At 41.5% G+C, this 24,343-nt stretch overlaps 1 pseudogene; it reads left to right on the top strand.

Moving 5' to 3' along the window:
• The first annotated feature begins 19,471 nt into the window (after positions 1-19,471).
• On the top strand, positions 19,472-24,343 carry LOC112263012 (annotated as a pseudogene).

The raw sequence follows: 24,343 nt of genomic DNA on the forward strand, positions 1-24,343 counted from the left end.
TTGTTTAGTGTACTTCGTGTTTTTCATCAATCATTGAAGTATGCATTCACACCACGCTGCGCTTTGGGTTACTCTATACGACGATCGTGACAACTGGGTGACTTTCAGTTTTACTTGAGTCATTTTCTATTAAGGTATCTTTACTTTTACTCACGTATGACAATTGAGTACTTTTTCCACCACTGAAATTGTGCACCTGGTAAACTTGCAGGCTGGTGTGCAAACAGTGTATCATTATGACCACAGGTTTATCTACTTAAGCCTTTCATATAGAGAATATTTACATTTTCTTATAGCTCCCTTTACAAAAAAAGATTGCAGAGTGCAGTTTAACTGCAGTACAATGCAGTATAACTGCAGTTCAACTGTAGTACACTGAAGTACACTGCAGTTATTCTGCAATTACTGCGTCCAAAATACCACAGTTCACTGCAGTTACTGCACTTTTACTGCAGTTTCAGAACTGCAATCTTTTTTTGTGAGGGTCTGCATGTACACACACCTATGCACTCACATCCACACGCAAAAGGACACAAATGTAAAAGTTACAAGAGCTGAAAGCACCTGTTTCCAATAGGTCAATCCAGACTCAAAGATTCTACTCCAGCGTCATTTTGGGCAGCAAGTGAAGCATGTGACAGTTAGGAATATTTGATGACTTCTTGGCACAGCATTGACTCCTGCTGTGTCTGTGCCCACCTTCCCCATTATGGCAAGAGGCCTCAGGCCTGGCATCCAGCGGCATCCCACGTGCTGGGGGCCATCCCAGGATTCCCTACTGCTCTGCTGCTGAGATAAAATACATTCCAAACACTATAGTGGACTAAACACTGATCCCCCTTTTTAGGCTTTATTATCTATGCATAGTCACTTTACCCCTACCTACTGTACATGTCCATATTACATCAATTATCTTGACTAACCTGTACCTCCGCACCTTGACTCGGTACCGGTACCCCCTGTATATAGCATCATTATTGTTATTTTATTGTATTACTTAATCTTTTTACTTTAGTTTATTTACCAAATATTTTCTTACTCTGCATTGTTGGTTAAGGGCTTGTAAATAAGTATTTCACTGTAAGGTCTGCACATGTTCTTTTCTTTTTGAACGGTTAAATGGGGATCTGACCAAAAACAACTCTTTTTCCTTCTATACCCCTCTGAAAGGTTTTACATCCCTCCAACAATATCAGTCTGAAGAGCATGCTTTTTAAATGTTCTATTTAACTAGGCAAGTCAATTAAGAACAAAATCTTATTTACAATGACGGCCTACTGGGGAACAGTGGGATAACTGCCTTGTTCAGCAGCAGAAAAACAGATTCTTACCTTGTCAGCTCGGGGATTCAATCCAGCAACCTTTCGGTTACTGGCCCAACGCTCTAACCACAAGGTTACCTGCCGCACCTGCCACCCCTGCCGCCTTTTCAGCCTATGATATTAATAAATCACAAATCCCAATAGTATTTTTCTAGGGCCCATTACTCCCCTGTGGTCAATCAAAAGGTAATGGGGGATAATCCCCTAATCCGTTGTTCACACCTGCGGACACCTTTGAACCTTAACAATGAGTCAGGGTCCTCCCTTGTTGTGTGCGAGTGATCAACAGCAGCACTGTGGAGACACATGACAAGGGAGGTGCTAATGTTGCCGCTGAATTACAGGACAAGGTGCGAAGTACCCCACAGGGGTTGTTTGTGTGGGAGGAGGATGTGGAGAGGCTGAGAACCTGTGGCAATATCCCAACCAGACAAAGCACACACAAGCCTTACAGACACCCACACTCACACACTCACCTTTTCTATTGTTCACGTTTTTAATAAATGGGACTGCAGATTGATTTGAATGTAGTGGCACTGTACGTAACTTCTGAAAATCCACAGCGTAGAAAGAAAACCCCTCATTTGTAGTCCTTGAGCCACTGAACTGAAATGACCTCCTGGCTATAAACATTGTGTTATTCTAATGAAGTTCCATTCAAGTAACATGCATACATACTTTCACACCCAAAATAGCAAAAAATAACTATGCAAAGGTATGTGTGTGGTGTATGTGGAGAGACCTCATGCCAAGAACAAAGCCAGTTGTTACCCACATCCAGCTGCCTCAGTCCAAACCATGACCCAGTCAGAAGTTATGTCTCATGGATTCGGGGTGGAAATAATCCCTTATTCACATGGCTGGATTAATCTAAAGGAAAATATCAAAAGACATGGTTTTCACATGTGGCTAAACTCACATCTTGCCCTATGACAAACAAAACTTCTCATTGGGTGTCATTGCTTGCATTTAAATAGTTTCAGTTATGATTTCAATCAACTTCCCACTGGGCACACACTGGTTCAATCAAATACTGTTTCCATGTCATTTCAATGAAATTACGTTGAACCAACGTTGAATTGACTTCTGTGCCCAGTGGGTTCTAACTACTACACATTCAGACATTTTAATTTGGGTTATAATTCAACCACTTTATGTTGGGTTAGAGGATGCTGTGGAAGTTTTATATTTTATAGCTGCTGAGAACAACCATGGAAAACAAAATTCCCTTAACTCTTACTGCAGCATCTGCAGCATTTAATGTTACATACACAGCCACATGCTGCCCTCTTGTGAATCAATGTGGTAATCGGGAATGTGAACCAAGACTACAGTAGAATATTTCTTTCCTCCTCACTGATCTAATAAAAAAGTTGTAAATGCTTAATATTTGGGCTGGATAATAGTCCATGACTGAGAAGAAGGTCAGGTCAGCTCAACAATGTTGCTTGTTATCATTTGCCACAATACTGTACATGGTCCTGAAAGTTTTAATTTTAAATTAGACAGGAATTGACATAGTTCAGGCAACAGTGGCTAAAGAAAATGTTTCATAACAATATGTGTTACCGCCACTCAGTGTGTATCCATTAGTACTTTTATTATTATGTGTTTTACTTCTCTATTTTCTTTCTGTTCGCTTTTTCACGGTCCGCTTCATCGGACTACTTCCGTATCGAGCGCATCACTGGTACTTCCTGTTTGAGTTTTTGCTTGTAAGCAGGAGGTGTTATGATCTTATTTGCCAAAGGAAGGGCAAGGTAGAGCCTTGTATGCGTTTCTGTTTGTGGAGTAAAGGTGATGTAGAATTGTGTCGCCTCTAAGTGCACAGGTGACATGCTGGTAAAAATTTCCCTGCATTAAAATCACCAGCCACGAGAAATGATCCCTCTGAATGTGCATTTTTTTGTTTGCTTATGGCCCTATACAGCTCATTGAGTAAGGTCTTAGTGCCAGCATTGATTTATCATATTACAGAATTTTTCCATTGGTGCTATGATTGGTTAGCCGGGTCCCAGATCTGTTTGCACTATCATGTCAACTCCTTGTAATATTTGGCATGACAAGAAGTGACAAGGAGTGCCATGATGGCACAGTCACGAATCCAATGATTTAGTTGGGATTGTTTACTTTATTGTGTCAGTATTTGTCTAAAATGTGATTGTGATACCCATTATGAGAATAAACAGAGGAGGAGTTGATGTGCTCTTGTCAGTCATTTAAATATTTGTGCTTTTACTTGAATTAATGAGATACAGTTGAAGTCGGAAATTGACATACACTTAGGTTGGAGTCATTAAAACTAGTTTTTCAACCACTCCACACATTTCTTGTTAGCAAACTATAGTTTTGGTAAGTCGGTTAGGACATCTACTTTGTGCATGACACAAGTCATTTTTCCAATAATTGTTTACAGACAGATTATTTCACTTATAATTCACTGAATCACAATTCCAGTGGGTCAGAAGATTACATACACTAAGTTGACTGTGCCTTTAAACAGCATGGAACATTCCAGGAAATTATGTCATGGCTTTAGAAGCTGATAGGCTAACTGACACAATTTGAGTCAATTGGAAGTGTACCTGTGGATGTATTTCAAGGCCTACCTTCAAACTCAGTGTCTCTTTGCTTGATATCATGGGAAAATCAAAAGAAATCAGCCAAGACCTCCACAAGTCTGGTTCATCCTTGGGAGCAATTTCCAAATGCCTGAAGGTACCACGTTCATCTGTACAAATAATCGTACGCAAGTATAAACACCATGTGTGTCACGCCCTGACCATAGAGATTCTTTTTATTTTTATTAGGTCAGGGAGTGACTAGGGGGGGTGTTCCTATCTAGGTGTTTTATTTTCTATGTTGGCCTGGTATGGTTCCCAATCAGAGGCAGCTGTTTATCTTTGTCTTTGATTGGGGATCATATTTAGGCAGCCATTTCCCCACTGTGTTTTGTGGGATCTTGTTTCTGTGTAGTTGCCTGTGAGCACTGCTTGAGCTTCACGTATTGTTTATTATTTTTTATTTTTTTTGTGCGTTTGACTATCAATAAAATATGTTGAACCGATTCCATGCTGCGCTTTGGTCTGAATGTTCCTACGACGATCGTGACAATGAGACCAAGCAGCCGTCATACCACTCAGGAAGGAGACGCGTCCTGTCTCCTAGAGATGAACATACTTTGGTGCGAAAGTGCAAAAACAACAGCAAAGGACCTTGTGAAGAGCAGGAGTAAACAGGTACAAAAGTATATATATCCATAGTAAAGCGAGTCCTATATCAACATAACCTGAAAGGTCACTCAGCAAGGAAGAAGCCACTTCTCCAAAACCACCATAAAAAAGCCAGACTACGGTTTGAAACTGCACATGGGGACAAAGATCAAACTTTTTGGAGAAATATCCTCTGGTCTGATGAAACAAAAATATAACTGTTTGGCCATAATGACCATCATGATGTTTGGAGGAAAAAGGGGGAAGCTTGCATGCCAAAGAACACCATCCCAACTGTGAAGCACGGGGGGTGGCAGCATCATGTTGTGGGGGTGCTTTGCTGCAGGAGGAACTGGTGCACTTCACAAAATAGATGGCATCATGAGGTAGGACAATTACGTGGATATATTGAAGCAACATCTCAAGACATTAGTCAGGAAGTCAAAGCTTGGTCGCAAATGGGTCTTCCAAATGGACAATGACCCCAAGCATACTTCCAAATTTGTGGAGAAATGGCTTAAGGACAACAAAGTCAAGGTATTGGAGTGGCCATCACAAATCCCTGACTTCAATCCCATAGAAAATGTGTGGGCAGAACTGAAAAAGAGTGTGCGAGCAAGGAGGCCTACGAACCTGACTCAGTTACCCCAGCTGTGTCAGGAGGAATGGGCCAAAATTCACCCAATATATTGTGGTTAGCTTGTGGAAGGCTACCCGAAACGTGTGACCCAAGTTAAACAATTTAAAGGCGACACTAACAAATACTAATTGAGTTTGTGTAAACTTCTGACCCACTGGGAATGTGATGAAAGAAATAAAAGCATAAATAAATAATTCTCTCTGCTATTATTCTGACATTTCACATTCTTAAAATAAAGTGGTGATCCTAACTGATCTAAAACAGGGAATTTTTATGGATTAAATGTCAGGAATTGTGAAAAACTGAGTTTAAATGTATTTGGCTAAGGTGTATGTAAACTTCCGACTTCAACTGTATACACTACATGTCCAAAAGTATGTGGACACCTGCTCGTCAAGCATCTCATTCCCAAATCATGGACATTAATTTGGAGTTGGTCCCCCCTTTGCTGCTATAGCCCCCACTATTCTGAGAAGGCTTTCCACTAGATGTTGGAACATTGCTGCGTGGACTTGCTTCCAATTAGCCACAAGAGCATTAGTGAGGTTGGGCACTGATGTTGGGCGACTAAGCCTGGCTCACAGTCGGTGTTCCAATTCATCCCAAAGGTGTTCGATTGGGTTGAAGTCAGGGCTCTGTGCAGGCCAGTGAAGTTCTTTCACACCGATCTTGACAAACCATTTCTGTATGGACCTTGCGTTCTGCACGGGGGAATTGTCAAGCTGAAACAGGAAAGGGCCTTCACCAAACTGTTGCCACAAAGTTCGAAGCACAGAATCATCTAGAATGTCATTGTGTGCTGTAGTGTTAAGATTTCCCATCATTGGAACTAAGGGACCAAGCCCGAACCATGAAAAACAGCCCCAGACCATTATTCCTACTCCACCAAACTTCACAGTTGGCACTATGCATTGGGGCAGGTGTGAGGTGCTTGGCCATGGAAACCCATTTCATGAAGATCCCTACAAACAGTTATTGTGCTGACATTGCTTCCAGGGGCAGTTTGGAACTCGGTCGTGAGTGTTGTAACCGAGGACGGACGATTTTTGCTCACTACGCACTACGCACTTCAGCACTCGGTGGTCCCGTTCTGGCCAAGCAGCCTCACACAAGCCTTGTGTGGCCTACCACTTCGCGCCTGAGCCGTTGGTGCTCCTAGACATTTCCACTTCCAATTCACATAGTGGTGTTTGCCTTCGCAATCTCACTGGAATTAAGACATCCTTCATTCCTGTCATTAATGAAAAACATTGTAATAATACTTAGATACCCATAGACATTACACTAACGCTAGTTAGAAATTGCGCTAGAGCAAGTTAGCAACTTCCTTAAAACTGCACGCAGAGACATCAAATTAGTATCCACAAGTTCATCTGACTCTAAGGAAGTAAATAAAGAGCCTCATTGACAAAATCCCTATGTATCCCTTTAATGTTATATCCCTCACTTCCAAGGCAGTCATAGTCAATTAAATAATAACTGATCATAAACTCGGTGTGTGGCGTGACTGAAATATGACTTGAGCCTGATGAATTTACTGCACTAAATGAGGTCTCTCCTCCTGGTTACACTAATTACCATAAGTCCCACAAATCCCGCAAAGGCGGATGTGTTGCTAACATTTATGACAGCAAATTTAAATTTACGCGAAAAATAATTACTGCATTTTTGTCTTTTGAGGTTCTAGTCATGAAATCTATGCAGCCTATCAATCACTTTTTATAGCTACTGTTTACAAGCCTCCTGTGCCGTACACAGTGTTCCTCACTGAGTTCCCTGAATTTCTATTGGACCTCGTAGTATGGCATTTTTGGTTACGTCAATATTCACATGGAGAAGTCCCAAAGATCCAACATGTCTCAGGACCTACGCATTGCCACAGTCATATCCTGGATCTAGTTTTGTGCCATGGAATAGATATTGTGGATCTAAATGGTTTTCCTCATAATACTGGACTATTGGACCACTATCTTATTATCTTTGCAATCGCAGCAAATAATTCAGTTAGACCCCAACCAAGGATTGTCAAAAGCTGTGCTATAAATTCTTGGACAACCCAAAGATTCCTAGATGCCCTTGCAGACTCCCTCCACCTACCCAAGGACGTCAAAGTACAAAAATCAGTTATCCACCTAACCAAGGATTTAAAACTTAAGTAATACCATAGATGTAGTCACACTGCTCAAAGCAAAAAGCCAACAAAAAAAGTGTCACAAGAAACTAGCTCCCTGGTATGCAGAAAATAACTGAGACATGAAGCAAGCTTCCATATTTTTTTTACGGAAATGGCACGCCACCAGATTGGAAGTCTTTGGACTAGCTTGAAAAGACAGTACTGTGCAATATTGAAAAGCCCCCACTGCTGCTCGGTCAGCCTACCTTTCCAACCTGATAGATGAGAATAAAAACAATCCAATATTTATTTTTGATACTGTCGCGAAGTTACATTCCCAAGCAGCATTCCCCGAGTGAAGACGGCCTTCACTTCAGCAGTGATGAATTCATGAACTTCTTCAATGAAAAGATCATGATCAAACAAATTACGGACTCCTCTTTGAATATGCGTATTTCTCCAAAACTCAGTTGTCCCGAGTCTGCACAGAACTACCAGGACAACAGATCAATGGAGACACTAGAGTTTTTTAATCCTGTATCTTTTGACACATTCACTAAAATAGTCATAGCCTCTAAACCTTCCAGCTGTCTACTGGACCCTATTCCAACTAAACTACTAAAAGAGCTACTTCCTGTGCTTGTTCCTCCTATGTTGAACAAAATTAACTGCTCCCTATTCTCCGGATGTGTACCAAACTCACTAAAAGTGTCAGTAATTAAAATCTAATGAAAAAGCCCAACCTTGACCACAAAAAAAGAAAACAATTTAAAAAATGTCAATTTATTCTACAAATATGAAAAGAAATACAAATAAGAAAAATGTATATATCAACTCTACCATTCCTCTCAACATTTACCAAAAAAATCAGTTGCCCAGCAACTCACTGCCTTCCTGAAGATAAATCATGTATACAAAACGCTCCAGTCTGGTTTTACATCAGAGTACTGAGACTGCACTCGTGAAGGAGGTAAATTACATTGTAATGGAGTCAGATCAGGGCTCAGCATCTGTCCTCGTGCTCCTAGACCTTAGCACCGCTTTAGACACCATCGATCACCACATTCTTTTGGAGAGATTGGAACCCTAATTGGTCTACGTGGACAAGTTCTTGCCTGTTTTAGATCTTATCTGTCAGAAAGATATCAGTCCCTGTTGGAGCTAGGAACACAAGCATTTCGCTACACCAGCAATAACATCTACATGTGACCAAAACAATTTGATTTGATTTGGATGGTTTGTTCTCAGAAAAATCTATGGAATGTTTTGGTGTTCCTCAAGGTTCCATTCTATACCACTATTGTTCTCACTATATATGCTATCTCTTGGTGATGTCATTCAGAAACACAATGTCAACTTTCACTGCTATGCCTCTGACACAGATGTACATTTCGGTGAAACATGATGAAGCCCCAAAATTGCCTACCCTAGGAGGCCTGTGTTTAAGACATATGGAAGTTGATGGTTGCAAATGTTTCACTTTGAAACAAAGAGATCTGTTTTCTGATCTGACAATGAATCTCAATGGTTGTACAGTCGTCTCAAATTAAACTGTGAAGGACCTTGGCACTACTCTGGACCCTGATCTCTCTTGACGAACATATTGCTAGGATTATTTTGCTATTCTCGACTTGAGTGGGTTGAGTCACTGACTTGATCTTCCTTTCTGGTTTTCATGCAATACTACATCATTTTCCGTATAAGCAGAATATGTTTTAATACCACTCAAATTATTGAAATTACAGGCTAAGAATGGACAGAGAGATGGGCCTATATGTTCCTCTTATCATATTTCTCCAATGTCAAATCAGTGTGTCTGTTTACAATGAAACTGTCCCTGTTTGCAATAATTAAATCTGAGACATTATTAGGAATCTGAGTATGGTACTTTCAAAAGCTAGGCCTACTTTTACACCCTAAACAGTTGGTCTACTGATGCAGAAAAATGTAAGCTATAGCTGCTGGCTACTCTTCTTCTGTGGGTTAATTCAACAAGTGTTTCCCTAAAAGCTGTCTGTATCACGTTTAAGGTGTGATCCAGATGGAGACAGTGTCGAAGAAACAAACGTTTATTTCTAAAACAGGGGCAGGCAAAGGACAGGTCAATGGCAGGCAGGGGTCAATAATCCAGAGAGGGTGCAAAGGGACCAGAACGGCAGGCTGTCTCAGGGTCAGGGCAGGCAAGGGTCAATAATCAAGTAATGTACAAAACGGTAGGCAGGCTCAGGGTCAAGACATGGCAGAAAGTCAAAACCCGGGAAGGGCTAGAAAACAGGAGCAAGAAACAGGCAGGAGCAGGAGAACAAACACTAGTAGGTTTCACGAACAAAACGAACTGGCAAAAGACAAACAGAGAACACGGGTATAAATACACAGGAGATAATGGGGAAGATGGGCGACACTTGGATGGGGGTGGTGACAATCACAAAGACAGGTGAAACAGATCAGGGTGTGACAGTCTGGGTTCAAACATCTTCTATTGTACATAAAGTGAATAACTTAATTAAAACCTCTTAAGGATCTCTACAGATCAGTGTCCCACCCTCGGGACGGTTGAGCTAATGTGTGCTAATGCGATTAGCATGAGGTTGTAAGTAACAAGAACATTTCCAAGGACATAGACATATCTGATATTGTCAGAAAGTTTAAATTGTTGTTAATATAACTGCACTGTCCAATTTACAGTAGCTATTACAGTGAAATAATACCATGCTATTGTTTGAGGTAAGTGCACATAACTTGAAAAGTTATTAATACACCAATTAGGCACATTTGGACAATCTCGATGCCAAATTTTGAAATGAAATACAATGATTCATTATATTAGTCTGAAACATTGCACATACACTGTTGCTGTCTGGTGACCAACATCTAAATTGTGCCTGGGTTGGAATAATACATTATGGCCTTTCTCTTGCATTTCAAAGATGATGGTACAAAAAAAATACAAAAAATTATTGTTTATTGCTTTGTATTATCTTTTACCAGATCTAATGTGCTATATTCTCCTACATTAATTTCACATTTCGACAAACTTCAAAGTGTTTCCTTTCAAATGGTATCAAGAATATGCATATCCTTGCTTCAGGTCCTGAGCTGCAGGCAGTTAGATTTGGGTATGTATTTTTAGACCAAATTGAAAAAAAGGGGTCGATCCTTATTAATCCATTGATAGTGACATAATTTCCCAAGCAAAGTACATATTTGTCTCCTTGGCTATAGAAGGTTGTTGCTCAGCCACTGAATGTCAAAGAAACAAAACAATGACATCCCCATCTGCATCGGAGTCACCTCTTACCCAAGTATTTTACAGCTTGCTCCTAGCATAAAGTATCGTGGAACAAAGCAGTTATAATCAGATCTGTTTAATAGGCCTGTGCTATTTGAAAATAAGAATTTGTTCTTAACTGACTTGCCCAGTTAAATAAAGGTAAAATAAAATAAATAAATAAAAAGACCTAGTGATGCCTTTAATTGTCCTTTCCAGCATGGTTCTAGCAACTATGTCCAGTGACATAAGGCTACCTGTCAAGCTAAATTACATCTAAATTACATCTATGCGCTTACAACTGCGATGTGGACAAGATAAAGCAAAGCTGTGCAACACAAACAACAACACATGGAATAAACAAACGTACAGTAAATAACATAATAGAAAAGTCTATATACAGTGTGTGCAAATGAAGTAAGATTAGGGAGGAAGGCCAATAAATAGGCAATGGTGGACAAAATAGTTACAATTAAACACTGGAGTGATAGATGTGAAGAAGATGAATGTGCAAGTAGCGATACTGAGGTAAAAAAGGAGCAAAAGAAAGAACAATATGGGATGAGGTAGTTGGATGGGCTATTTACCGATGGGCTATGTACAGGTGCAATGATCTGTAAGCTGCTCTGACAGCTGATGCTTAAAGTTAGTGAGGGAGATATGAGTCTCCAGCTTCAGTGATTTTTGCAATTCGTTCCAGTCATTGGCAGCAGAGAACTGGAAGGAAAGGTGGCCAAATGAGGAATTGGCTTTGGGGGTGACCAGTGAAATATACCCGCTGGAGTGCGTGCTACTGGTGGGTGCTGCTATGCTGAACAGTGAGCTGAGATACGAATGGGGCATGCTTATTTCGGATGGTGAGGAATTGAATGGGGCATGCTTATTTAGAATGGTGAGGAAAACACTTTTAAAGAATAACCAGGCATCCTCTACTGATGGAATGAGGTCAATATCCTTCCAGGATACCCGGGCCAGGTCGATTAGAAAGGCCTGCTCTCTGAAGGGCTTTAGGGAGCGTTTGACAGTGATGAGGGGTGGTCGTTTGACTGCAGACCCATTCGGGCCGCAGGCAATGAGGCAGTGATCGCAGAGATCCTGGTTGAAGACAGCAGAGGTGTATTTAGAGGGCTGGTTGGTCAGGATGATATCTAAGGGTGCCCGTGTTTACGGATTTGGGGTTTTATCTGGTAGGTTCATTGATCATTTGTGTGAGATTGAAGGCATCTAGCTTAGATTGTAGGATGGCAAGGTGTTACACATGTCTCAGTTTAGGTCACCTAACAGTACAAGCTCTGAAGATAGACGGGGGGCAATCAATTCGCATATGGTGTCCAGGGCACAGCTGGGGCTGAAGGTGGTCTATAGCAAGTGGCAACGGTGAGAGATTTTTAAAAGTAGAAGCTCGAATTGTTTGGGCACAGACCTGGATAGTATGACAGAACTCTACAGGCTATCTCTGCAGTAGATTACCCCTTTTGGCAGTTCTATCTTGTCGGAAAATGTTATTGCTCAGGATTTTTGGTGGACTTCCTAAGCCAGGATTCAGACACAGCTAGGACATCCAAGTTGGCAGAGTGTGCTAAAGCAGTGAATAAAACAAACTTAGGGGGGAGGCTTCTAATGTTAACATGCATGAAACCAAGGCTTTTATGCTTACAGAACTCAACAAATGAGAGTGTCTGGGGAATGGGAGTGGAGCTAGGCGTTGCAGGGCCTGGATTAATCTCTACATCACCAAAGGAACAGAGGAGGTGTAGGATAAGGGTACGGCTAAAGGCTATAAGAACTGGTCGTCTAGTGCATTCGGAACAGAGAGTAAAAGGAGCAGGTTTCTGGGAGCGGAAGAATAGATTCAAGGCATAATGTACAGACAATGGTATGGTAGGATGTGAATACAGTGGAGGTAAACCTAGGCATCGAGTGACGATGAGAGAGACACCATTTAAACAGGTGAGGTCACCGCATCTGTGGGAGGTGGAACAAAAGCGCTAGCTAAGGCATATTGAGCAGGGCTGACTGGAGGCTCTACAGTGAAATAAGACAATAATCACTAACCAAAACAGCAATGGACAAGGCATATTGACATTAGGGAGAGAAATGCGTAGCCGAGTGATCATAGGGTCCAGTGAGTAGCTAGGCGAACTAGAGACACGGCGATTCAGACAGCTAGCGGGCCGGGGCTAGCAGGCTAGCAGAACGGCCTTAGGGGGACTTCGCAATGGAAGAGTCTGTTGTAGCCCCCTCGGACAGTTACGTCGGCAGACCAGTCATGATGTATCGGCAGGGCTCCATGTAGACAGTAAAAGGGTCCAGGCCAATTGGCAAAATGGGTATTGTAGCCCAAGAAATTGGCTGATGGACCCCTTCAGCTAGCCGGGAGGGGGGCCTAGCTCGGGGCTAGCTCCAGGCTAACTGGTGCTTGCTTCGGGACAGAGACGTTAGCCAGGAGAAGCCACTTGGATAGCAGCTAGCTAGCTGCAATGATCCGGTGTAAAGGTTCAGAGCTTGCGGTAGGAATCCGGAGATGTGGAGATGTTGTAGAGGGGGAAAAAACAGTCCGATATGCTCTAGACAGCTAGTGGGCCACAGCTAGCAGGCTAGCAAATGGGCATACAGGGGACGTCACGACGGAGGAGCCTGTTGAAACCCCCTCGGTAGTAGCTAGTTAGCTGGTTAGCTTCTGTTGGGGGTTCCGGTTCTAAAGTATAGAAAATAGCAGATCCATACCACACTGGGTGAGGCGGGTTGCAGGAGAGTATGTTGAAATTGAGGTTAAAAATATAAACAATATATACAAAATATATACAAATGCATTTTTTTATTTATAAACTTGACACGACAAGACAACGACAAAGACGTCTGACTGCTACGCCATCTTGCATTACCAGGACATGTACTCAGAACATGCACTGACCAACTGGCAAGTGTCTTCACTGAGTCTGTAATACCTACATGTTTCAAGCAGACCACCATAGTCCCTGTAGCACTCACGTCTGTAGCCATGAAATGCTTTGAAAGGCTGGTCATGGCTCACATCAACACCATTATCCCAGACCCTCTCCAATTCGCATACCGCGCCAACAGATCCACAGATGATGCAATCTCTATTGCACTCCACACTGCCCTTTCCCACTTGGACAAAAGAAACACCTACTTGAGAATGCTATTCATTGACTACAGCTCAGCGTTCAACACCATAGTGCCCTCAACGCTCATCCCTAAGCTAAGGACCCAAGTACAAAACTCCTCCCTCTGCAACTGGATCCTGGTTTTCCTGGCGGGCTGCCCCCAGGTGGTAAGGGAAGGCAACAGCACGACTCTGAGTTTGAGTTTAGTTTGAATTTGTTTATATTATTTTTTACAGGGACAGTGCTCATGAATCAATGTTTCAGTAAAAGTGCCGGTTTTGGCCAGCCGGCTAATTTTCAACCGCAGTCCCTGGCCAGGTTATTTGAAAAATTACAATATAGACAATCATTGAGCAGTGAGCACACACAGAACAACATAGGACAAGCAAGACATAGCATACAGACAGAGCAACATAGGACAAGCAAGACATAGCATACAGACAGAGCAACATAGAACAAAAAGCAACAAGACAAAATTCATAAAAGCAACAAAGTGACAGACAACAGACAACATGGAAAGCGGCAATACACAGCTAGGGATTATGTTCACAAAAATGATCGACCTTCAGCCATGTCTTCATGCATTTTGTGAAAGTGTGATATGTGGTGCAGTTGTGTGTGTCTGATGGCAGTGTATTCCAGACATGGGAAGCTCTCATAGAGAAAGCGGATTTACTAAAAGTAAAGTTCCCTTTTCCTTAAGGGAACTATACAGTCACCTCTCATGGCAGACCTTGTGGATCTGCTGCCATATGTTTGGATTTTCTGTTTAACAAAAATACTGAGTGGAGGGGGAGCCAGGCAATTTAGGATCTTGAATACAAGACATATATCAGTGTATTGCACAAGATTTTCCAAACTCAGGAGCTCTAGCTTTCTGAGGATGTAACAGTGATGATGGCTATTGGGCTTTCTATCAAGCACTCTGAGAGCCGGATTGTAGACAGACTGAATAGGTTTTAATGCTGTACAGCAAGCAGCTCTAACACCATCGTTAAGTTTGCCGACGATACAGCGGTGGTAGGCCTGATCACCGACAACAATAGACAGCCAATAGGGAGGAAACCAGAGACAACAACCTCTCCCTTAACGTGATCAAGAGAAAAGGAGATGATCGTGGACTACAAGAAAATATTCATATCGACGGGGCTGTAGCGGAGCAGGTTGAGAGCTTCAAGTTCCCTGGTGACCACCTTATCCAAACACATCAAGACAGTTCTGAAGAGGGCACAACAACTTCTATTCCCCCACAGGACACTGAAAATATTTGGCATGGGTCCTCAGATCCTCATAAAGTTATACAGCTGCACCATTGAGAGCATCCTGACTGGTTGCATCACCCCTGATATGGAAACTGCTCTGCATCCGACAGCAAGGCCTTGCAGTACACCACTCGGCCCAAGCTTCTTGCCATCCAGGACCTCTGTACCGGTACCCCCTGTATGTAGCCCCGCTATTGTTATTTACTGCTGCTCTTTAATTACTTGTCATCATCTACAAAATAACTTCCAACACTCTACTCACAGCAAACTGGATGCAGTCTATCACAGTGACATCCGTTTTGTTACCAAATCACCTTATACCACCCACCACTACGACCTGTATGCTCTAGTCGGCTGGCCATCGCTACATATTCGTCGCCACACCCACTGGCTCCAGGTCATCTATAAGTCTATGCTAGGTAAAGCTCCGCCTTATCTCAGTTCACTGGTCACAATAACAACACCCACCCGTAGCACACGTTCCAGCAGGTATTTCTCACTGATCATCCCCAAAGCTAACACCTAATTTGCTCGCCTTTCCTTCCAGTTCTCTGCTGCCAGTGACTGGAACGAATTGCTAAAATCACTGAAGTTGGAGAATTGTATTTCCCTCACCAACTTTAAACACCAACTATCTGAGCAGCTAACCGATCGCTGCAGCTGTACATAGTCCATCTGTAAATAGTCCACCCAATCTACCTAACTCATCCCCATACTGTTTATATTTTATTTACTTTTCTGCTCTTTTGCACACCAGTATCTCTACTTGCACATCATCATCTGCTCATTTATCACTCCAGTGTTAATCTGCTAAATAGTAATTATTCGCTCCTATGGCCTATTTATTGCCTACCTCCTCATGCGTTTTGCACACACTGTATATAGACTTTCTTTTTTCTACTATGTCATTGACTTGTTTATTGTGTTATTGGCTTGTTTATTGTTGACTCCATGTGTAACTCTGTGTTGTTGTCTGTGTCACACTGCTTTGCTTTATCTTGGCCAGGTCGCCGTTGCAAATGAGAACTTGTTCTCAACTAGCCTACCTGGTTAAATAAAGGTTAAATAAAAAAATATATTTTAAAAAATTGTTTTTCTTATCTCTTGTCTCTTTTTTGAGGTATTTTCTTAAAACTGCGTTGTTGGTTTAGGGCTTGTAAGTAAGCATTTCACTGTTAAGTCTACACCTGTTTTATTCAGAGCATGTGACAAATACATTTTGATTTGATATATTAGGCAGTGTCAGAGGAAGGCCCTAAAAATTGTCAAAGACTCCAGCCACCCTAGTAATAGATTGTTCTCTCTGCTACCACACGCAAATCGTACCGGATCGCCACGTCTCGGTCCAAAATGCTTCCTAACAGCTTCTACCCCCAAACCATAAGACTGCTGAACAATTAATCAAATGACTACCCAGCCTATTTGCATTGGCCCCTTTTTTTTTACGCTGCTGCTATTGGCTGTTTATTACCTATGCATAGTCCCTTTACCCCTACCTACATGTACATATTACCTCAATTACCTAGACTAGCCTGTACCCCTGCACATTGACTCACTACCGGTACCTCCTGTATATAGCCTCATTATTGTTATTTTATTGTGTTACTATCTTTTTACTTGAGTTTATTTAGTAAATATTTTCTTAACTCTTATCTTCCTTAAAACTGCATGGTTGGTTAAGGGCCTGTAAGTAAGCATTTCACGGTAAGGTCTACCGTATTGTATTCGGCGCATGTGACAAATAAGATTTGATTTGATAAATACCAGACCAGCCCAGTACAACTCAGCCTAGCTTGACTCAGTTTGACCTAATAGTATGAATCAGGCAATAGTGTGTTCCTCAAGGCATGGTCACACCATAGACTTATGGGTCACATCATTGAGTATTAGCACACAAATCAGCAAAAATACACTACCAGTCAAAAAGTTTTTCTTTATTTTCTACATTGTAGAATAATAGTGAAGACATTACAACTATGAAATAACAAATATGGAATCATGTAGTAACCAAAAAAGTGTTAAACAAATCAAAATATATTTTATATTTGAGATTCTTCAAATACCCATCCTTTGCCTTGATGACAGCTTTGCACACGCTTGGCATTCTCTCAACCAGCTTCACTTGGAATGCTTTTCCAACAGTATTGAAGGAGTTCCCACCTATGCTGAGCACTTGTTGGCTGCTTTTCCTTCACTCTGCGGTCAGACACATCCCAAACCATGTCAATTTGGTTGAGGCCGGGGGATTGTGGAGGCCAGGTCATCTGATGCAGCACTCCATCACTCTCCTTCTTGGTAGAATAGCCCTTATACAGCCTGGAGGTGTGTTGGGTCATTGTCCTTTTGAAAAAGAAATGTTAGTCCCACTAAGGGCAAATCAGATGGGATGGGGTATCGCTGCATAATGCTGTGATAGCCATGCTGGTTAAATGTGCCTTGAATTCTAAATAAATCACAGACAGTGTCACCAGCAAAGCACCCCCACACCATCTCCTCCATGCTTTACAGTTGGAAATATGCATGAAGAGATCATCCATTCACCCACACCGCGTCTCACAAAGACACTGTAGTTGGAACCAAAAATCTCCAATTTAGACTCCAGACCAAAGGACACATTTACACCGGTCTAATGTCCATTGCTCGTGCTTCTTGGCCCAAGCAAGTCTCTTCTTATTATTGCTGTCCTTTACTAGTGTCTTCACTATTATTTTACAATGTAGAAAATAGTATAAATAAAGAAGAACACCTATTCCTTCAAGGGTTTTAAAACTTTTGACCGATAGTGTATATCCAATCTAGGCTTCCCTGTGCATGTTGGGATGGCACCGGGTCATAAACTACATCCTGAGTCAACTACATAAAAGCAGTTCTCTGTAAAATTCTCAGAGCCCAATATTGAATGTCTACCCAGAGACCAAGAGGCATCTTTTCCCATGTTGGAGATCCACTGCGCCAAAGTCTGCAGATCGGTTTCAATGGAACCATTTGGAATGTCAACCTAACCTCAACAACAGAGGAATTACTCACGGAAGTGTCAACAGGATAAAATAAGACAAATAAATTAAATTAAATATGGTACTTACAATTGGAATGTTATGCTAATGCCATTGTACCTTGCTGCAATATGATACGTAAAAGTTGACATCCTCCGGGTCTGTGTCTGTCTGTCTCTGCAATGAATGTGAAGATTACAAGGCTTGAATGCTGGTTTATATGGTGTTCTGGATCTAGAAAGGTGGGTGTCTTTCTATTGGTTGCTTCTGTTCATCTATCAGAATATGAAGCCATCTAACAAAGCAGGTAATTGAAAGTTGTGACACCATTGCTTGATCAATGCCATGTATGCTGAGGAGGGTGATACCTCAAGACAAAGGGTGGCTTCATGTGCTCGTGGGAAATGGGAAACTCGGAAGTGGGAAGTCCTAAGTCCTAAGTCCGACATGAATGTGTTCATTTGAAGTCGGAACAATTTTTCAACCAGTAAGATTGTAGTTAGCTTGATAATCTAGCTAAAATGGCTAATAATAAAGTTAGTTAGCTTGCTTAACATTGACATATGTCAAACTAGCTACATTCTCCATATTGATAATGTTGTAATTGTCAGAAAACTGAGTTGTTGTCATCTTTTTGTTGAAAACGTAAAAGATCAGTGGTGAAACGTCACAACTTGGCACCTCAGGTAACAACAGTTTCCCACTAATAATTCCAACTTGGAGGGTCGTTCAAGTGAAATTTCCCACTGGGAACTAGGAGCTTGTGATAACTCTGATAGCATGTAAACGTGGCAAAAAAGCTGCGGGGAAACATGTTGCATTATAATATTAATTGAAGCACATTACTTCCCCTTTGATCTTGATTCACATGTGAAATGGGCAAGCTAGAGCAAGTTTATCGCCTAGGTTTCTCTTTAGATGTGCACCTTGAGAGTTTTTTATTCTGTGATCACATGCTGAGAAAAGTTGTTATTCTATGTTACTTCTGTAAAAGTATGTTGTGGGTGTCAGGCTTCCCAAAACCCACCCATGTCAGTAATATTACTGAAATTATAGTCATATCAAATTGAAATTAATAGAATGTAATCCTCAACCCAACACCATGTTAGTAGTGTCAGGTAATTTGACTCCAAAATTCTGAAAACATTTAAAAACCAAGTAGCCTACACTGTCAGTCTGATTTCCAATCAGAAGTTTGTATCATTGCATGCAGTTTCCATTTTAAATGATAATAAATAATATTGATAATTTGATAGTATGGGGGCATTGCAAAACAAAATTATTTTAATTTCTATGAACAATACAACATGCAAAACCTTACATCATCTGTCTGCGACAGTTGAAGTTGAGTACTGGCACAGGTGGGTTTTGACTACATGGGATGCAGCTAATGTCAGAAGTGTCTTTTCGTAGCAGGTTAGCATCATTAGGTTAATTAAGGTTCAGAAAAGCTAAAATACAAAAATTCTCCCGGACATGACTCGGACTGGCAACTTTTGATGTCACTTTGACTTAGCTGCATCCCTTCTAACCATGACCACACAGGTGACACATTTCCATAGCATGGCTATTAGCCATACATCTATTGTTGCGAAATATATCTATATGGGCTCATGTAAATTAGTTAATTATAGGGTGTCAGATAAAATCTTCCTAGTGTAGCTACATAAGAAAGGTGTTCACCGTAGCTGGTGCTAGCGCTTTTTATTCAGTAACGTTACTTGTTAGCATTATCAAATAGACCATGGAAGATTATCAATTGGACAGAAGTCCGTCATCTCAACTCCTCCGTCCTCCTCCGTGACCCAGAAACCGCTAAGTGGTTGAGGGATTGAGGAGAGTGTCAATTCGTTAGTAGGCGAAGAAAGAAGTCTACTCCCCTCCTCGATTACCTACTTTGACAGAGGATGCACAAGGGTAACCTCACACGGAAGTGTTTTAAAATCCGCCACACCCCCTTTGAATCAGCTGTTTTCTCTAAGGAGAAAAGCATGCACACAGTTAAATACAATATGCTATTTATCCTTTTATCTATAAAATGTCTTGCACAACTAGCACAACATTTGTTTTCATCAATTTACACATTTATTCTGAGATTCCACCCCTCAGGGATTCTTAAAAGACAAGACAATCTCAACTATTGTTTCACAAATATTTTGAAGTACATACATTTTTTCTTCAGAAAATGCAACTAACTCGTTAGCATTTTGGCATGTTTTTCTAGATTCAGAACATAAAACAACATTTATAAAATAAACATCCTGCACATCAAATACTTCAATAATTTAACCATATGTTGCAGAAGATTGATTAAAATATTTTTTCTGAATATTAAACAACAACAAAAATATTTTATGGGGGTTAGCATCAGTGACAGAGATGACAACAGATAGGCCTACTCAAAAACAGACATATTTTAGCCTCTAAAAATACATGTTCAATACAAACATTTGTAAAATATAGAGAATTATTCATTTGAAAATCCCCAAGAAAAACATAACCATTCAATCTAATCGGACGGAGTTGACGTTAGACAAAATCTGACGGAGTTTATGTTTTATGGTGTTGCCACATTTTTCATCTTCATTCAAGTGGTATACACAGTAGCAATTTTGTTTTTCCTCAGTTGCATTCAGACTTTAAAATCTAATTAAAATAAACATATTTGACAATTCATATTATGTCTTAATCTATCAGGGAGATGGAGTTTACAGTTTATGGTTGTGACCATGGTGATATATTGTTTGTATAAATCTATCAAGAGTAAAGGACTTTACAGACCATGAAGAAGAGGTCCTTATGGTATAGCTGGCCAAATCTCCGGACAATTTTTTTTAGGAATCACAGTTTTAATATAAATATTCTTTAAAGTCAGAGGGTTATTGCAACAAACTACATAAGATCATTTTTCAGTTACTATAAATATTGCCCGTTTTTAGAATTGAAAACACTTTTTTGGAGAGTTTGAAATTAGGATCCTTTGCTCTAGTCTGTAATTACTCTAGCGAGTAATATACTCGGAAGCGGCGGGTGGGGTTCGTGCCTCCTAAGTCGGACTAAAAGACCGCTCTGGGTGCCTCTCCTTCGCCGGCGTTGTTTTGTGTCGGCCACTGGAATCAGTTTAATTGCCCTGGGTGTTACGGACAAAGGATCTGCTTCGGGGAAGTCATATTCCTGGTTGTAATGCTGGTAGTGCTGGTGAGTTACCGCCTCTCTGATATCCAATAGTTCTTCCCGGCTGGATGTAATAACACATAACATTTTCTGAGCTAACAATGTAAGACATAATACATTAAAAAAACAAAATACTGCAAAGTTTCATAAGAACTAGAAGCGAGGCAGCTCTCTCTGTTGACGTCATCTTTTCAATTATTTTAAATTCTAGCTGCATTATCTCTGCTACAGGACGTTGAGGTCACCTTGCCACCTGATGACAGCATCAGCTGTATGGCTTTCATTCTGCCCACCATGCCAGGAAACTTCCACATTTAAGGATCCTGGGCCAATGACGTGAGTGATTGTCACTATAAGTTGAATCAGGTTGGAAGTAGTCCTGGTTTGGAACAACAGTATGCACAGCTCTCCAGGACCATGGTTGGTGACCGCTGTCTTAATTGCTCTCTGTGTGCCCTAACCAAAGGTGCAGTGCTGGGAGGTGCAGGACAATGTGCCGACCATCCCTAATACCCTGACTACACCGCTAGTGTCGCGTGCGTGAGCGTTGCAAAATAAATTTAGGAATATCTTTTATTCAATCATTGCACCCACACTGCCCGCACTCGCCAACGAGCGTCTGCGTTGACGAGGGCTAAAATAGAAGTCATTCCTATTTCTGGCGCAGATTGCGCTGCAAGTCCTGCCTCTCTCATCTCCTCATTGGTTTATAGAAGCAGGTACCCACGTTCCATCTCCTCATTGGTTATACCCACATGGGTGATTGAAAGACGAACTGTTTTGCCTGTTGTCGAGGTAATACCATGAAAGTGTAGATGCCAATCACCATTTAAGTTCAAACACGAACAAGCCTGGAAGGGGGAGAGATGACTAGAAACGATTCGGTTGACCGTTTTATGTGTGGATTAATTGTCGGAGTAGAGGACCTTGTGCATTTCAGGTAAAATTACCCAGGACAAATTAGCTAGCAACAGCAAGCTAGCTAAATAGGACAAATTAGCTAGAAAGTGCAAGCTAACTAGCTAAATTGCCATACATGTTTAATGCTTTTCGACCTGTCCCCAAATTAATGTAATTGGTTCAGAGTTTGTTTTGATATTTTAACCTGTATGTCGTGATCGCATTTGGTGTAGGGGGACAAAATAAATCTATGCACGATTGCGCACGATGGCGCAGCCGGTTTGGGTTCCGTGGCCCAGCAGATGCACACTGGTCATGTACTGGACATTTGCTGGAGTGATGTAAGCCTGGCATAACACACTAGAACTGCAAGCACAGAGAATTATGAACATACTATTGTTCACACAGCTACAGCCTTATAACTACAATACATTTAAGATGCTGGATGAGCAATGAGAAACAATGCTATGTCGGTGTCTTGGAAATGGGAATAATAAATACCTGGATTCCAGGGTCTGATTATACACGATTCTGTTTAAACAGGATAGAAACAAAGTATTGTTGGCTTCCTGTGACAAGACAGCTAAGATGTGGGACCTGAACAGAAACCAGGTTGAACAGGTAACCTCCTCTCTCTTTCCAACCATGTTGCCCTAACAGACTAATAACATAAGGATGATGATAAAATGATCTTGATGAAAACCCACGTTTACCCCCTAGCACGATGGCACTGGATAAAAACTACTAACTACAGCTGTATTATGATGGGCAGCTGGGACAAAACACTGAAGATTGTCATTCTAAACATTTGAAAATCGTCATCTCTCAGAATGTTATAAAGTGCACTTTCGAAGTCATTGGTTCTAATTACAAAAGGAGGATGTTAGATGTGATGATCTTCTTCCCTCATCTCTTGTCTCCCCCCTCAGTTCTAGGACACATGCTCCCCCAATCCCATAATGTCTCTGCAGATGCCAGAGAGAAGCTAGTGTGCATATGTGGTGTACCCCATAGTAGTGCTGGCCATAGCAGAGAGAGGCCTTCCCTTTCCTTTTCACGTAATCACGTATTGTTTCTCTCGCTCTCTGCATACTGTTCATCTTAACATCATCCTGAGCATTTGCAGCGTTGGTTCTTCATGAATGACCTCTGAATGCCCTTGTTGAACATTCTCTACAGCATTGCTGTGTGGAAATATTTAAGGCCAAGCGGGCTTTACACGGGCTTTGCACTGGGGGTCACATGGCTATCCACTACATTAACCCCCCAAACCTGTGTGGCCACATAGAAGACTCAAGTTTTGGAATTCAAAGTCCCAGTAAGATTATTGAATTGTGATGTACCTGTCTATGGGTTTTTTGTTGCAAATCCAAGGATAACTTTATCTTTAAGTGTCACAGGTCCAATGGCACCAACACTGCTACCCTACGACCCTGTTACTGGAGAGCTACCCTCCTGTAGGTTTTCACTCCAACCCCATTTGTAACTGACCTGATTCAGTTTATCAACCAGGTAATTATTAGAATCAGGTATGCTAGATTATGGTTGGACCGAAAACCTACAGGACGGTAGCTCTCCAGGAACAGGGTTGGCGAGACCTGCTGTATACACTGTATGTTGCCTTGTCTTTATTCAGTAATGCAATGGTGCCTTTCTTTACATGAGTAGTTGTCAATTAGTCTCAAACTAAACAACGTAGCATTGATCTCTCTCCCTACCATATTTTCTATATCTTTCTCTCTCTTAACTCCCCCCTCTCTCTTGCTCTCCCTCCATTTCTCCCCCTCTACCTCACTCTCTCAGGTGAATGCTATCTCCTTCCACCCTGTCCACGGTACAATGTCCACTGTGGGACCTGACAGACGCTTCATCTTCTGGTACGAAAATGCCCGCACCAAGTTAAAGACCTCAGAGCAGCTGGACATTCCAATCACCACTTGCTGCTTCCACAACAACGGCAACATATTCGCCTACGCCTCCAGCTACGATTGGTCAAAGGTGAGATTAATGATTTCACTAAATTAATAAATCTACTGTATGCCTATTGTATTGTCTTATACCCGTTTGTGCTAGCACTCTAATGCAGTCAGTTGCTAACTCATGTCATCTCTGAACACCCAGAAGCATGAATACTACAATCCCCAGAAAAATACAAAATAAATGTTCCTGCCGAATGCTGCTGAGTGAGTCACCAAGATATGGTGAGAGAGGGACAGTTGTTGTCTGTAACCTCAGAGACAATGTCGCCTGATGGGGCTGCCCCCCTTCCTCAGTGCTGTTGTGACACTCGCTGGGACCTTCATCACTATCCCATTATCCCCGAATGCAGGG

This window comes from Oncorhynchus tshawytscha, linkage group LG02, assembly GCF_018296145.1.
Source record: "Oncorhynchus tshawytscha isolate Ot180627B linkage group LG02, Otsh_v2.0, whole genome shotgun sequence".
In the NCBI taxonomy this organism is placed as follows: Eukaryota; Metazoa; Chordata; class Actinopteri; order Salmoniformes; family Salmonidae; genus Oncorhynchus; species Oncorhynchus tshawytscha.